Raw genomic sequence first — 18,559 nt, 5'->3', positions numbered from 1 at the left:
GCAAGAAAAGCGAAATATGGAAATATTGGGGTGCACTACTCTTTTAGCTTATACGGATGACATTGTTATATTCGGAGAATCTAGAATGGATTTAGAAGAGACTGTAAGAAAGCTCATAGTAACAAGTAAAAATATGGGACTTAAAATAAATTAAAATAAGACTAAGTATATGTTAATGAGTAAGCACCCAGCTTCTTTTCAAAATCTAAATGTTCATAATTTCTCTTTTGAACAAGTCCAGAATTTCAATTATTTAGGTGCTAACATAAGTCATAAAAATAATATGCATAATGAGATTAAAAGCAGGATAAGTGCGGAAAACCGAGTGTAGTGCACAATAAATAAAATGTTCACATCAAAACTTTTTTCAAGAGACACGCAGATAAAGCTATACATCGCCTATTTACACCCTATTGTCATGTACGGATGTGAAACATGTTCCACAACGCAGGGTTATGAGAACAAATTATTGACTTTCGAAAGGAAAGTATTTAGAAAAATCTATGGGCCTGTGTTGAATCCAATTACTGGTTTGTACGAGCGGAGAAAAAATGCAGACTTGAGCAGACTGTATAATACTTCAAATATACAAGATTTTTTAAGATCAAAAAGACTTGAATGGGCTGGCCATGTATGGCGTGCAGAGGGAAGATTGATCTAACAGGCTCTCGTTAACAAGCCAAATAAAAAACAACCAGTGGGAAGGCCACGTCAACGATAGATGGATCGAGTAAGAGATGACTTAAAAATGTTGAGAATTAGAGCGAGTATTGAGGATGCAGAAAATCGAGAACTTTGGAAAACTTTGGTGGAAGCTGCAAAGCGCCTAAATGGCGCGTGAAGCAATTAAGAAATTTATCAGTATCGATTAATCAGTATAGCATTATGTAAGGCGACTGAAACGTGTGAACTCATGTTCGGTGTCGATAGTTTATTATGAGATTTATGAGACCATATCCATATGATGACTATTCATTAAGAATGTTCAGTTAAATATTTTAATTTCCATTGAACCATGTGAACGATTTGTTCAACGAAAATAATCATTAGCAGAAATGATTCAGTTTTATTTATTTTTATTTTTTGGTTTAATTTGATTTTATAAAAAAAAATTATTGAGTTAAAATAAACATTTTAACTGATACGTTTAATTTATCAATTAAAAAGCGCATAGGACGTTTCGCCCAAATTTTTTTTAATAAGATTCCCGTTTAGCTCAGAGTAGTTTAAATTAATTTTAAATTAAGTTGGTAATGATTATTTTAAATTACATAATATTGTTATTTTAGAGTATCATTTAGCGTCATCTAGAAGAACACTAAAAACTAATACTCATTGTTCTCCAAAAAAAAAAAAAAAAAAAAAATGTTATTTTCAGTTCACAAAAATGGTACACTTAAAAAATTTAAAATTTAGTCCAAAATATTTAATAGAAGTATTGTTAATATCTCAAATTTACACAATATTTATAAAAAATATTTCAGTATGAACTTCGATCTAGATTCGATAAAGATTTGGATTTCTTATACATTGTCGCTTATTTGCTATTGATTTTATATATTATTATATATAAATTAGATTTATTTCGACTAAAATTACTATAGGTTTTATAACAGCCGTCTTTTCGGAATCAGAATCTTGTTTAATTGTCTGTAGAACGGATACCTACCAAATAAGCACCATTTCTTTTTGTCGTTTATTAAAATATAATATTTGACTGAACCATTGCCAACTTAATTATAAATTTATCTATACTAGTCAGGGCAAAACTGGTCCCGCCCATTAAGAAATATCAGATATTTATATCTAGCTTCTAATTAAAGAAATAAAATTAGCAATTAGGTCATTAATAAACTTTAAATCAATAAATCTATTTTTTATTGAAATCACAACGATAAAAAATCCAGATAACTAAATTGACTAAATGTCCCTTTTTATTATTGCTAATATAATAACATCAATATAATATTTAAATATTATTCGAAACTAACTTGTTTAATGAATAGTAAAATTATATGTATTCAAAACATAAAATTAAATAATTTATTTCAACTACGTCTATGTTACAGTGAAGTACATATCTTATAATATCAAGTGATATTTTAAGTATCATAATACTAATAAATAAAAATTAAATAGTAATAAATCAACTTGGACGAAATTTATCTTTAAATTCATTTTTATACTTAATTTATTTCATGTACGATTCTACTTACTTTACCAGGAGTAAGAAAGTAAGACTTGTGCATTTTCCGATGCATGTAATTTTTCAAAGACTGTATGTATCTGTTTATACGAAGAAAAATATACAATTATTACACATTAGTAGTTTAAAAATATATAACATGTAATGTTATACTACCTATTTAAGATTTCAATAAAAATTGTTAAATAATTTGTTTAGTCTTCAAGAGCATATAAAATACTGCACGATAAATTGGTATTGGGAAACTCGATGCGTAAGTACACCTTTTATTTATATGTTATCATAATGTATAAATGTGTTGTAGTACAACGATTTTCACCGACCTCTTACACTGGTTAAGTCAGGTGACAGTCGAAAATTGAAGTTTACGTCGAACGCGCACCGCTTTCACATCGAATTGGTTGATTGATAACAGAGATTAGAAGAACAGAATCCTTATTGCTACGGAATACGTTTTCAATATTGAGAACAAAAGAAAGCCGTATCACATTATATGATTTACTACGGTATTCTCAACCGGAAAATGTTATGTATACGGCAACCAGTGACAGTGGTTCCTATACAGTGTATAGTATACACTCTACATATACCATATACATGACCTTTGACGCGAATTTACATACATATTCAAACTTATCTCTCTCATGCAAACATATATTATACATACACACACGCATTTAAATATTGCATATCGTCTTCGAGCGCGCAATCGATAAGCCCCTTTGACAGAGTGCGACTTGGTCACCACCACCGTTGTAAAACGTTACCAGATTTATAATACATTATATCCATTAGCCGCGAGTACGAAAGCCGAACTTCACGCGTGCAGATGCTTTTTACAACTTTCATAACGTTTTTAACGGTCATGTCGTGTACGGTGGCGCGCGCGACTTCGCGCGTGTATCCTTTATGTTGCACAGCGGCAATGGTCACGAGGGTGGGAATGTCGGATAGATATTATTAATAGAGTACTACCGGTCGATCGTAAAAACGTCGACCTACACGTTTCACGAGACATCTGTTCGCTTGAATAAGTATAAAAAAATCAAAAGTACCGACGAAACTGTGAGTAAACGAGCTGGTTTGTCGGCGTAAACGAGATTGATTATATTTATATTACGTTTATACCGGGGCTTGTATCACTGACGCGTGGTCTCCCTCCGCAATGTGTGTGGACCGTATAAAAAATACGTATAAGCAGTAACAGCGATTGCAAACATTGTCCCGCCCAAGACTTACGGTGTGTGTTATTGGATGATCGATGCGACGATATTCACGTGGACGAGTTTGGCGGGGGCATTGGCAGTTTGTCGCGTGAGATTTACGTGTCGGTGCGGAGGGATGTGGACCGAGAGGAATTTAATCGCGTTATAAATACAGCTGATACGCCCGTCTCCGCCTTCCATGTCTATAAGACTACAATGTCTGTTTCGCGTAATATCATTATTTCGAGCGAAAAAAATTTAAGTAGTAAATCCTTTCCGGGCCCGACCTCATAGCATCATAAATATACGTATGTATAATGCAAAGCTTCTCAAACTTTTTTGTTCGTGAAGCCGAGCTTAAGATACTGTGGAAATTCCACGGAAACCCAAACTTAACCTAACCGGGGACACTAATTTCATACCACAACTAATAGACAATTATATATCGACTACCTGTTTCCATAGTTTTGGTTTTTTATAATACGCATTGGTTTTGAACATAATGTAGTAACACGGTGAAACAATATCAATAACAATAAATACAGGTCACAGGAACACGTTAGAAATGATTGTATATTCATGTTGTAATTGGAAATAGTTTTATAGAACATTTTAAAATATGAGAGAAGTATTGTACAATAATCATATTACCAATACTGTTAATTAACATTCAAGCAATTAATATGTTCAATTAGGTTTAGCGAGTTGATAAAAGATAGAAGACGCGTGAATAAAGGGTCTTCTGCGGGGTGGTCGTATGATTCAACCGCTACGGAAAACAAATGCATTATCTAAAATGTTACCTTAATTCATATAGTGTGTTTGTGTCTACACGTATGATTTGATCGGCATGCACGACAGTTTTCAACGCTATGTACTCCATGTCGTTTCCAGACGGTACGATCTATACAATATTGTGTGATACACGATCTCTATTAACGTAACGATTTAACCGATAACAATATCCCGAATTCAATTTGATTCAGATGTGTTCGTGATGGAGCCCCTAGAAAACTCCCCCATCCCCAGTGCTACGCAGACCATGGTTCAAGAGCGGCTCTGCGTGTTATTATTATAAAACGCGAGCGCATGGCCTCTTTACTCCCACGCGTATAATCGTTTGTGCTTATACGTTGCGACATTTTTTCGTTTCATACATATTAAATTGTGTTTTACGAGTAACATACAACGTTTATACACTTTTTATATTTATAATGTAAGTAAACACGTATGTGTGTGTGTGTGTGTGTGTGTGTGTGTGTGTGTTAGCCTCGGTCACTGCCTCCACTGCTGTCCGTGCACACCGCGTAAAAATGCAGCTGGTGTCCTCTCCCGCACGGCGGCGGCGGTTGCCATGGCGAGAATCGCGGTCGGTCGGATGACGTCAGTGCAGCGCGGGCGTGCGTCTAACCCGAAATCCGATCGAAATCTGAAGTCGCCGCGCGCGCATCGTCCTTATACGCACACAATACACACACACGCGCACACCCCTGTATAGAGATCCATATATGTAATTTTTATCAAACAGAAAACGGCGGAAGCCTTATACATACCATACTCTCGTAACGCGATCCTCGTTATACCTCGACCCCGCAATTACGAGTATAATGTTTTCTTTATCTTCTTTGTCTCTCTCTTGAAACATCAGTTACATTACTCCCTCCTTCACCAGTAACAGTTGCATGCCTTGTTGAAAGCTACGCGTTGAACTTCTACACGCCACTTGCAGTCTTATACGCATTCTCCATTAATTAAAATAGGCAGCTTGTTGACGTGTATTCGGAGCACAAGAAAAAAAAAAAAATGTCATAAGTTTCGTTGCACTCTAGACACTTGTTAACATTTGTTACGATATATCTACGTGTGGTACTTTTGCTTCCAGTCAGAATGATGATCGAGGCCTATTGAATTTGGTAGTGATAGCTCGAAACATAAATAAACGGAATAGGGTTTGGAGTTTGTACGAAAACGTCAATCGTGACATTTCTCCCTCCTCCTCGCGTACATACATGTTTATAATAACCATAGCTCAAGAGGCCATAGACAAAGTTTTTCACTATATTAACCGTAAGTTTTCTGTTCTCCAGGGAAGCTGAGGAACATATCGATTTAAAATTCTTCTACTTCATAATCGATAAAAGGATTACTCGATAGAAAAAAGACATGTGTGGCGTAACAAACTACGGAACAATTATTTTTTAAGTATTTCTATGAAATTATTACTCAAAGTACCAAAAAAATTCACAAACCAATCAGTATTGTAAAAATAACTAGAGTTAATTTTACATTTTAGGATAAAACAATTCAAACTGATTATGAAAAAAAATGTTCTCCTAAATGGTTCCAATATCCATGTAATTAACTTTATTTGCTTTCCATGTAAAATACCATTTAGTTTAATTATATTAGTTTTACATATACTCTTAGTAAAGTAGTTTTGAGAAAAAAATTAAGTTCATGTCCAGAATTAAGAAATTAAAATTATTTCACGATTGACCTGCATTTTGAGTTTATTCATTAATACGCACGTAGATATTGTATACACATGCACACTTGTCTTGTAAAATTTCGAAATCCGTCTCATCTATCTATCGATTTCCCTTGAGAATTGCGAACACTCGAGTCTCGAAGCCGCGAGGAAAGGAGGTAAGCCCCTCGAGCACTCACGTTTATACGCGTTTTTAGACATAGCTAGTCCGCTTTATACTACATGTTTATATATATATAGCTAATACCGATTTTGGTGCTTACAACGGGATTTTGCACTCTACTTGTGCGTGACAACGTCCAGCATATGTGTATACGCTAAGTAATTCATATTAAGAGGTCCCGACTTATCTCCCTCTCCTGAACATTTGTTAAACCTTTTTTTATGTTTAACCGTTATCATTTGAGAATAAATCACTAAGATAACTTTTAATATAGTATAGTTTATTTTTGAAATATTATTGCTTTTCGTGGGACATTTGAATCAGAGACCATTTTCCAGTATGCGTGCAGATGCATCGAAATAAATTTACATTAATTCAACGTAACGCGTTCTTTGTGCATCATTAGTAACAGAATTATAAAAAACACCATTAAAAAAAAAATAAAAAAAAAAAAAATACAGTTTAATCTATTTTATGCTACAATTATTATACAAAAGAAAAGCTTTCAAAATATTAAGGCTTCAGAATACAATAAGAAATAGTATTTTATTGAAAAACCATTGTATTTACAAAATTCTTCAATAAAAAGTATACAACATTTTCTAGAAAATAAAGGAAAACCATTATGACTCTAATAACACGTTGGTTTGCCCGAAAATTGTCAACTACTTATTTCTTATCATACTGCATATATTATTATTTGAATATTTTAGCTGTTTAAAAGACAGAGACAAACCGAATATTTGGATATTTGTCAGTTAATTATGCAGCCAGACAATAAAAGAAAATGTTGAGCATTAAACTGTTGACAGACTTTTTGGAGCGTGTTAATAATACACTAAATATATTATATATTTCAACTTGGTTGTGTGTAACATTCTATGTGATGACGTGTCGTTAAAGCCTGTATGAAATTGTTTCAAAAATGTCGTTCTTTCTTAATTAAAATAACTTTGGGCTACGAATGGACAATCATCAAGAAAAGTACATAAAAAATTATATAAGATTTTTTTTTACTTAAAAATATTAAAATTAAAATAAGTTTAATTATTTAACTATAATAATCCATTTTTAAGTTACGAAAATAATTTTTTTCCGCACTTAACGAAATAAAAAAAAGAATATTTATTGGGATTTTATTTATATTTTAAGGCCTGTAGGTAAATATCTTGTACACATAAATTGTTAAGAGTTAAATCTACTGTGAAAATGATAATTAAAAAAAGGTTATGAGGAGATTCGATACCCATATTTATAGTTTCGATATAGATTATGTATTCCAAAGCCATTCCAAAGCTCATGCTTTGTTTATATTCGTTTGGTTCCTCAAAAATAATTTGTTTAAATTTGGAAGGGATTTTTTATATTTGTCATTGTTATGACTGTTATTAATTACTAACCATGCATTTTAAGATTTTTATTTTTTCCCTTTTAGTTAGTTTAGTTCTACCAGTTAATACAAAAACATTAGTCGATGTTTAAATTTGTTGATGGTGTGTTATTTAATTCGATTGATTGAAATAAGTATTTTTATATTAACTACTTCAATTATAGAGTAGTGAGATGAATATATATTTAAATTTAAATGGACATAGAAAATTAACTAAAATCATTAGTTACCGATAAAAAGAAATATACATACTTTCATCACTGAGGATTGCGAGACAACGTACATATATATTTTTCAAAATTATGGCAATGATAAGATTTATTTTTCAAAGAAGTATGCGTTGAAATTTATGTAACTTTCGACAAAAAAAAAAAAATACAAAAATTTTATTATTCATTTATAGAGCAACTGTTAATAATAGATAATACTACATTTGTCTACATCGATCAATAAAAAGCAAAAGGGACTTAGGTGATAATGTTACTACTTTTCAGGAAAGCAAAAACAAGATTTCGCACTGTTTTTGTATTAAACAGTAAAAGGCAAAATAAACTAAATTACATTTTTGTGCGAAGTGGTATATACTACGGAATAACCGATAATTAAAACATTCAATCAGACAAGTACTAATGATTTTTTGACCATTTAGGAATGAGATTTTTTTGTTTAAAACAGTTTTTATAAAATATATTTTATGATATTAGAGTATTAAAATATTAAACGATTTATAACATGTAATCGATCAAATGTTATTATTGTTAAGAATAGTATAAAACTGTGACAAAAGTAAAATTATAATAATATGTACAAATAGCTGTAGTATCAAAGGCATTTTTATATTATCTACATTGTAAGTTGATGCGATAAATACAGGGACCAAACGCCACGTAATTATTGGTTGATCAATACAATTTTATTTATTGTCGCTTATATTCCAGAGTAGGTACTTAGAGTCTTTGTACTAAAATTTATAAATTAAATATCTTATTATTAAATGGTCAGAGAAATATTTGGGCTCATGCGTTCGAATGCTTTCACTGTCAATCGTTTCGCATCGTACACCATTTCGCTTAGTTCCAAAAGGTCGCTTATCTATTTTCGTCTTTTACCAGTTTATATAGTATATTATAGTTCGCCTACAGTATGAATGTTACTCGTTAAAAAACTTTTTATTTTAAAATATTGTATGTTGATAAATAGGTTAATATTATACAGATTATAAAAAAAAAAATTATATTTTGATAAATAAATTAATGAAAAGTAATATTAATCATTTTTTTTTTTTTTCATGAACACAAATATTAATATGAATGATACGTTTTCAATGTGAATATTTAAACTCAATACTTGAATTTAAGTTAATACTTAATATATATTTATTGTACAGTTCAACAATGGTTCTTACGTTTATTTTAACTAGAAATAAATAGATTAACGATAAAAATAAATAGATTACATCGTAAGAAAATTTCACAACACAAAGTATTACAATTTTTCGTATTTAAAATATATAATTTATTTATTTATTTCTTCTATTTTTAATAGCCCAAAGGCTGGTTGGTACCAATTTTCAATTATTTTTATTTATCATGCAACATATTAGGTAAGAAATATGAATTAAGAATTCGTCAAATTGAGCTTTACTGATAACATGCGACGTAATTATGGTAAATAGAACGAGTTTATGTGTAAAAAATTGCGTCACAAAAGGAAAAATTCTGGAATCAAACATATTCTATTTTACAATGTCGCAGGATATGTAAGGATATACAATGATATACCAATCCATGCTCATTAATTTTGTTTACATATTAAGTCGATAAATAAAATGTATCAATAACAGTATTAAAAAAAAGAAAATTGTCTGGGGATATTTGTTATTTTTATGTGTATATTATTTTTACAATAATGATAGGACAATTATTAAATATATACTGTATATAAAATGTAATGTATTTATATATATAAAAAAAAAAAAATAATAAAAATATCTATAAGCCACAAATGCTAATGTATTATTTGAACCAATGTCATCATGATATGTAAACGAATGGGAAAATTAGACTGTCAAGTAAATTTTGTACGTATATCCACCCTCTGAATCTAAGTCCTAATTATAACAATGTAGGAGAACGCCTATGACTCGCGGAATGCCATCGGGCGTTCCTCTCCAACTAGCGTTCCGATACGGATAAACAATTGTAGTCGTTGGAAACGCCCCGAGCACTTGCAAGCAACATCGGCTTCGCCCTGGACGTTTTCATTGTGGTTCGAGTGCACGCGTATACTTTAATGCATTTAAGGTCTTGGAATACATTATATACATAAGTGTATGTAAACGAGAATCTACCGAGACCTCGTTAAAAATCCAGCTCGGAAAAAATGTTTAAAGTCCCCGGAGTTTTTGCGTCCTAATCTCTTTCAGTCTCTCTCAGCGCGCGTGCGATCGTTTCCGACTCGTGTTCTGCTTGCCCGACTGAATTCAATTGTTTTATTATATTCTCCATCCGATATAAAATAATTGATGCCACTGAATTGTCTTTTTCTCGCCAGTTCCGTCCGCAGTTGCACTTTGACCATTATCATCAACGCTCATCCTCCGTCTTCTCACCGCTTTTCTCACAATTAATTTTATTATGCACCGCATTTTCGACCATTTCACTTCCATCGGCCACTGTCACGGCTATTACGTAAAAAACGTGTATACCTATTTTTCATCCTTTTATCTCACGGTGGTTCACCAACATAAAAGATATAGCCTACCCACTATCGACCCAACGCAGTCATTGTTTCACCGCACGACGACGAGACAACAGACTCGATGATTTATAGGTCTTCTACCTAAAACTCATATACCGAATATCTAGCAGTCATAATATATCATAATACCCGAATCTATAGAAGTATATTGAATAATAGTAATAAAAGTAGTTAAAATTATGGAAAATTAAAAAATCATGATAAATATCTACATATTTCGTATAACAATTGAAAATTCAATTATTATATGCTAGTCAGAAATCGTGTATAAATAAATTATACACGAGTACTCGTTATTTTGATTGCTCATTAAGTGGGTGACTCACATATGAGTGTAGTGTACTTGTATTCATATATGTATATACATTTAATAATAATATTATATTTATATATTATACCAACTACATTCGTTCAGAAAACTTTAACCGAATTAACATTTCTTTATTTTCCACACGAATAGACCTGAAGAAATAAATTATTTCATGTTTAATTTCATGTATTTTTCACATCTTTGGAGACAGCCATATATTTTATACTTTCATGTAGGTGCTGGTATGATACAATCTAGCGTGTACATTTGTTTTAGTGTCCATCCACGTTGTCTTGTGTAAGTTGTACGGACACTATTGCAGCCATGTTCACAAAATTGAACAATTGTACAAATACATTAAGTGATCCATTTCAGTGGTTACGCTTTATGCGAAATATACTAATTTTATATGTATATAACCACTTTACTATAGATCATCCTTTGGTTCCCCTTTGTTCGTACAAAATTCTCGATTAGTTATATTTTAGAATCATGTTGGTTATAAAAATAATAAATTATAAGTCCAAAAGAGAACAGATAAACGTTTTATTTATATTTTTACGAGTAGTTTTATTGGTTTTATAAGTCAACTTTAAGTCTCGTAACAGCAATGTTCCTCTTTCGAGATCAACAATTGTAACAAAATGATTTAGTCCCTTGTCATATTTTCTTCAGTATACATGTAGGTATTTGTAAATTTCAATATAATATGTTTTTGCGATGGTTTATTATACGTTTCAAAAATATTATCAATGCACAATCAAAGGAAAACATATTGTACAGGAACATCGTAAAAAAATCTTGACATACTATGACAAACAAATAAAAATATTTCAATTTAAAATCTTGCGAGATGTTAAGGTTATTTTTTTTAATAACAAAAATATGTACGTTTAGATTTATATAAAAGCAATTTAAAAAAATAATGTTCAATGATAAATATCATGTAAAAGCGACGATGTTAACATTAAGTATTAGTAGTATTTATGTTTTCTTATATTTGGGTAAACAAGGTTTAGTATATATGTTCTATATGTTCCAGCAGAAATACATATAATTCAATAAAATAAATTAAACACCGTATGATCATACGTGGAGTAGTTTTTTTCGCCAACAGGATAATAATAATGGTTTTTAAGATAAAAGGGAAATATATAGTATATATTTACATTTATTTGTCACATAATTATAACATACACAGCCATAGTAACTTTATCAAATCATATATTTTTGAAATTTTACACCTAATTTATTTCCTAGAAACACATTACCTACTTGTGACGTTCACAATAAATATTGTCTCCTAAAATGTACTAAGAACTGTAGATGCCATAAAAAAATGTAAAAATGACCTTAAAATCAATCATTTTCGAAAAAATGCAAATTAAACTCTCCTATTCTGATTGAAATATAAACGAAAATAATTTAAATTAGAGAAAGCTTCGAAAAACAATGCAATAAACAAAGTTTATCAAAATCTCAGTTCTAGTCATAAGCAATGTATATGCATGGGGTAGAAAAGCTAGAAAAGTAACTTCACATGTCGAACTTCCTGAACATTATATTATTTTAGTCTAACTCGTTTTTATATATTTATTATTTTGAATTTATTGGTATCACAACGATGAAACTTGTATTTATAATATACTAGTATGAGTACTTATTACGAGACTAAATTATATATCTCAAATGAAACGTGGTCTCGAAACTAATTATTTGCAATAATACAAAAGGTGCCATCAAATAACGCAAAAAATATTTACAGATAATCTGCTTTGGTAGAACAATTACGTTTTTGCTGGGACTATTAAATCTAAGGTGTCATGCGACAAAGATATCCTAAACGATTGCACTTAATCAATGTGCAGTGGTGCAGTATAGTTTCTAATATCCAACTATTTCTTTTTTGGTTTTCTTTTTTCTCTTTTCCCTACAATGCTCATTTTCATAACCATTTTTACTATTTTTGTTTATTCTCGCTTCATCACATGCCCAAACTATCTTAGTCTATTTCCCCTCATATTTTCCACTATTGAAGCTCTTCTAATACTACCCTTCACATATTCGTTCCTTATTCTATCTTTTCTTGTCACTCATAATAGAACTTAAATTATCATTGTATATACTTTGTACGAAACGATCAAAATATTTAAGCGAGAGAAATATTTGGTATGCTATCAAATACATTGTAACTTCTAAATTTTATATGAAACCAGGGATATAACGTTTTTCCCTACTACCGAGTTTGTTATATTTATAATTAAGTAGTGTTCGATGTGAAACCTTACATTATTTCTCGATCATTTATATGAAAATAAATATAATCTATAATAATGTAAATTTATTATGGAATCTAAAATGGGATTTTGTGGAAAGGTTTACTTTTAACGAGCAGTACATGGACAACAGTTAAAAAGAATTAACTAGTATTAACACTGTTGACGTAATTTTACTATTATTTTTCTCAAGTTACTATGCCAGTTTCTGTTTAGAATTCTTCTCGTAGGATTTTACCGAAACTAAAACTATTTTAAAATAGTGTTCTTTAGTTTTACCATAAAGTTAGGCCGATTATTAGCTTTGAAGCAAGTCTGAACTCAAGTTGAAAACAATTTACCATTCTTATTTTAATTACAAGATGTTTGAAGAAATGTTAAACATATATAATAACATATATAATAACAAAAAAGGCATCTCCACCGCTGACTCATGAGGCCGGTTTAAGAGTACGTAATGTAGGTATCATAGTAAGATTAGACGTGTCCTTACAATATATAGTCTACAGTAACAAAACCTTATTTTCCGGGCGCATTATTGCGTCGCTATATTTTATATTTGCGACCGGAAAGTAAAATATAATAAATGATATAGCTTATACTGTACTTTTTTTAATGGCAAAGTGTTTAAATCGAATTTTATGTTTTTCAAAAATGTTTACGAGATGATGTTTATTTGAAATGTAATGTGCTCTATAACGTCTATTATTGGCTGCAGGCTACTGGTTTTTAGATTTTTTTTATTTTAATATCAAAAGCGAGAAAGAACCCTATTATAACTTATTGCTTCTAGAGATCATAGTTCATTAGCAACCATAAGACTCTAGCAACGTCATTACAAAAATAATTGTGTGTGTGTGTGTGTGTGTGTGTGTGTGTGTGTGTGTGCGTATTACGATGTGCCCATAGTACATTTATCTAAATTTTACGAATTTTTCATATTTTTTTTATACGTTCGACGGGTTGGAGTAACAAAATACTATGTTGTTAAAAGAGTAAATTTTTTTCATTGAAATAATCTGAAATTTGAATATTATTCATATGCAAAATGGAAAATACGTTCGAATACAGATTGCGTTTTCGTTATTATCGTTAGGATTGTGATATCATCTTGTCGAATTCTGTTGTGTAGTTTACGCTAAAAAATGTAAGTCAACACTAGAATATTTACCGCATTTCACGTTCAATTATAACTTTAATGTGATAAATAATGCTCGGATGAAATGAACTACATATGCGATAATAGTGTATATACACAGAAGAATGGCCCATATAAGTTTGATATTTATTTTTCACGTTTTTCCCGGAAAAATTTAAATTTAAACTTGTTTTTTTCAAGATAACTATTTTTATAGTGACGTAAACATTTAATTTTGTAATTTTTTGAAGCATTGGAGCTCATATTTCTTTTTGAATTTTTTATTTTATTTTACATATTATTTATTTATTAATTAATATTAATTGAATGCTTTTATTCTTTGTCAAACATGCTTCGATTTCTTGATAATCAGCCGAGTACTACTATATATAATATGTGCTATTAATATTTATATTTTAAAAAAATTTAAAATAACTGTATACCTATTTTGAATGATTTATACAACACTTTTATATAAATACAAACTTTTTAAATTGTTTATTTGAGATACATTTTTGACATTGATATGTCTTATCGCAGAGAGTCATATTAAAATTTTATCCAAAATGTCACATCGTATGTCACACGCAACGAATGAAAAGTATAAATGAGCAAAATATATTGTTTCCCTAAAAATAATTTTGTTAATTATTTGTGTAGATATTTTAATAAGATCAGAATCGGTTGATACATATTATTAGTTTACTATCACAATCAAATCGTTAGAGAAATGTTTTATTTTATTTGTTTGTGTTTTATGAAAGATATATCAATAAGCTAAATACATAGCATGGGTTATCTTTATATTTTTTCCATTTTATTCATAAAAATTAAATATTAAATTTTAATTTTAATTATGTCATGTATTTCATTCTTAGTATTTTATTTAATAATTACGTAGTTGGAAAAAAAAAACGCTACTAAAATATAAATATCGTTATGATTATATTATAAAAGAGTTTTTATTAATTATTAATGGTATTTATTTATAATTCATAAATTTTATTAAGATTTGTTTAAAGTATAATACTATATATATTTCAACGGATTTTCAAATATTTAACATCATATAATAATAATAATAATAATAAAAATAATCATACTTACTGTGAAAGTTCAAAATTATAAACGGACTAATAAAATTAAATAGTTTTTTACATAAAATAGTAATTTTATGCCTATTAATAATATGTATTTAATAATACTTACTGTTTTTGACATTATAAAAGTAAAAACATATTTTCTCGAAAAATGAAATTTATGGATTCACATAATTTTTTTATTTATGTTTTTTTATACCAGCGTGCATGATCAAGAGAGCTATTGATTTTATAACGATTTATTTGATTTTGTTAAATTTGCTTCGAAAAACCTCCATATTAATAATGAATAAAAAATTGTAAAGTTATTTAATTTATATTTTCTTTTGTAACGGGTACATTTTCAATTTGGTACTAAAACCTGAACTTTTGTACTACGCATGACCTTTCCAACGTTTTACAGTATTAAACTTTGCCATTATACAAAGTACGGCTACAGTAGGCGGAATTTGAAAAATAGCTGGACAAAAATAATAAATGTACTATAATTTTGTTTTCCATTTTTTAATGGATAATTTTAAAGTACAGGAGTTGAATAAAATTCAACATTGTATTATAAGCTGTATTAAATATTCATTAAACAATTTTTACATGATATTTATCATTTAATAGAATATTTTGTTCAAATTCTGAGTAGGTAATAATAATAGCTTTTACGGAAGTTACTGGATTCGAACAAGTTAAAATGTTTAACATTAAGGAGGATTTTTTGGAAGAATGTCGCCGTATAGATAATATAGCCTGATCTGAAAAAATGGTTGAACATTGAAGATCTATACTTGTATCAATTAGACTGGTTTTACTAGTGAAATGTTCTTGGAAAGATCTGTAATGCTTATTATTCGTTTTCGAGGCTTCCTCAGAAGACTTTCCAATTGGTAGTATATTATAGAATATTTTGTAACATTATGCAATACAATTTTATGGATATTAGCTGGCATATACCAGCTATGGTAAGTATGACAAGTACTAGCCATAATAGTATGTAAAGTGTGAATGTATTCATAGCATATTAATCAAATGTCAATATATTTATAGTCGATAAGTCGATACATAATTCGTTTTATTTTTAACTAATTCTAAGTCACTCCACAAATATAACAAACCTAGGAACTTGTATCGATTATTGCAATGCAAACTTTTCCATCAATCTTTGTAAGCAAGAAGTTATTATGGATTTTTAGACTTGTTGAGCTAATAATTATTTTTGTGGTAGAAGGTTGTTTATTTGATTTTCTGTATAAATAACTTCATTTTTAATAGTATCTTTTGTTCCTTCTTCAAACAAAGTGAACTGGTCTGTAGAACCTTATTGATTATAGACGTAGATCTGTCTATATTATTATTTTTTCATTATTGGATTTTTGAAGTCCATATAGCTGAATCAATAGAAGAGATGCCATTAAAAAATTTGAACCACAAACAGTATCGTTAGTTTATTTATGTTTGATTATTTTTGATCAGAACTTTCGTTAAGACCCTATTAATAAATACATTTACCAAATCATTGTTGAACAACAATGGTTACAATCATCACATTCTTTTATTTTGATGTTTCGGAAAGTTGTGGTATTTATTATAGCTAACCTAACCTAACCTAACCCTTCCTAACCTAACCTATAGTTTACACTATAATTTCCGCAGATGACTAGATAATAACAATACCGTAGTCAGGTGGATAACATTAATTTTTCATATTTTTTATAATATCGTAAGAAGAAAACACATACAATTCTTTTTTTTAATCGTTGGCATAGTATCATACATTTTTGGTTGATTGAGTATTAATTTACAAGAATAGCTGAAGTTTCTTCAGGAAAAAAAAAATTTATATTATTATTCGATTTATGCATGTACATTTTATATGCTTTTTAAATTTGTAAGCTCAAGTTGGAGTTTCTTTTCTTATTTCTTTTATGCTTTTTACTGGGTGACGAGAAGCAGTTTTTGAACTATGTGTTGAACATATTTTTTTCTTTTTCACAGTTTATTTGAAAATATTTTTTTAGGCTATTGCAATCTTTACTCATAGTATTATTGATTTTAAATTTATTAAAAGAAATAATTAATTCAGATTAGAAAATTTTTTAGCCATTAATTGTTTCTACCCAAAAAGCATATTAAAAGAATAAATATAATTTATTTTTATTGCCACCACATTTTTTCCATTTTTTATTCGAAGGCTTGATAAAAAAATTTAAATGACCGAAGAAATATTTGGTTAAATATTGTGTTAATTTAGATATTTTTTTTATATACTTAATTATGCTTTTTTGAGATCAGGCCTATCTTGTGATCTTATTATTTTTTCTTAAACCTTCAAATAATTCTCAACGCATAATGTTTGACAAAAATGATAGTTATTTTAATAGAAACAACGAAGATCCCAAAAAATTTATACAAAATAAAATTTTATAAACTGTAGATATATCTAGCATAATATTTACAATGATGATTTCCGATAATTTTTTTTTTTTAAATTACCAAAAAAGTTAAAATATTTAAAATTAAACGTAAAATATGCATTGATTATTATTTATGCTATCAAATTGGTGGTATAAATTATAAATATGAAAAATAAACTCTAACCTTTATTAATATCCTCCATAGCAAATAAAATATAAAACAAAGACATTTAATTAATATTACCTTTTGAAAACTTAAGCATAAATAACCTAATATACTGTAGGTAAATCCATTATTGCAGGGGTGTATCTAGGATTTTTAAATAAGAGAGGTTAAACAATTGTTTGGACAGGTTAGTTAAGAAAGAATTTGAGGGTTTATACTTCTCCATTCTTATTACCAAGTTTATAAATATATTTTCAAAATTTTAAAATAATTTTAGGATATTTGAAAATAATTTAGGAATTATTAAATGACTATTTTTTAATATTGAGTATAGTTAATATTAAGTAATATTAAAGTATTAGTATTTATTTTGAAGTGTAGTGAAGTATTTAATATTGAATAGAGAATTAAAAAAAGACAGAAATACTCTATATTGAATTTGTAATTTATTATCGTCAATATTGTTATAAATAGGTTGAAAGAGTAATTAATTACATTTTGAGAATTTTCTGAGAATCTTCTACGAGTCTAATCTTGGATAATTACCGAAGTCTGCATATTTATATAATTCTTTGTAATCTACTAATTTCCAATCGGTTTATCCATCGCTCTTCCTAATTATCAACCCCGTTGTCAAAAAGGAATCTTAAAGCCCAAAGATCCTTTCAATGACTAATAATATTCATAGCTCTTTAAAATGTAAGCTTAAATTTAAAGTTGAGTTGTCTTGCTTCTATCAACCCACTGCTCAGCCATGAAAGCCCTTATAAAATATGCTCAATGTTTGTTATTTATTGATAAAAAAAACAAGCAAAATTCAAAGATTTAATATAAACAATATAGTTGAGAAAACTACATATTCAAGTATAAAGTATTAACTGCTTAAGATTTAGTTATGAGATTCAAAGCTTAACGGAGAAGACAAATGATTGATAGCGAGTGATAGGAAAAG

This window comes from Sipha flava, unplaced genomic scaffold (assembly GCF_003268045.1).
Source record: "Sipha flava isolate LNK unplaced genomic scaffold, YSA_version1 115_pilon_pilon, whole genome shotgun sequence".
Taxonomy (NCBI): Eukaryota; Metazoa; Arthropoda; class Insecta; order Hemiptera; family Aphididae; genus Sipha; species Sipha flava.
The sequence above is the reverse complement of the archived record's forward strand: the minus strand, read 5'-3'. Positions refer to the sequence as shown.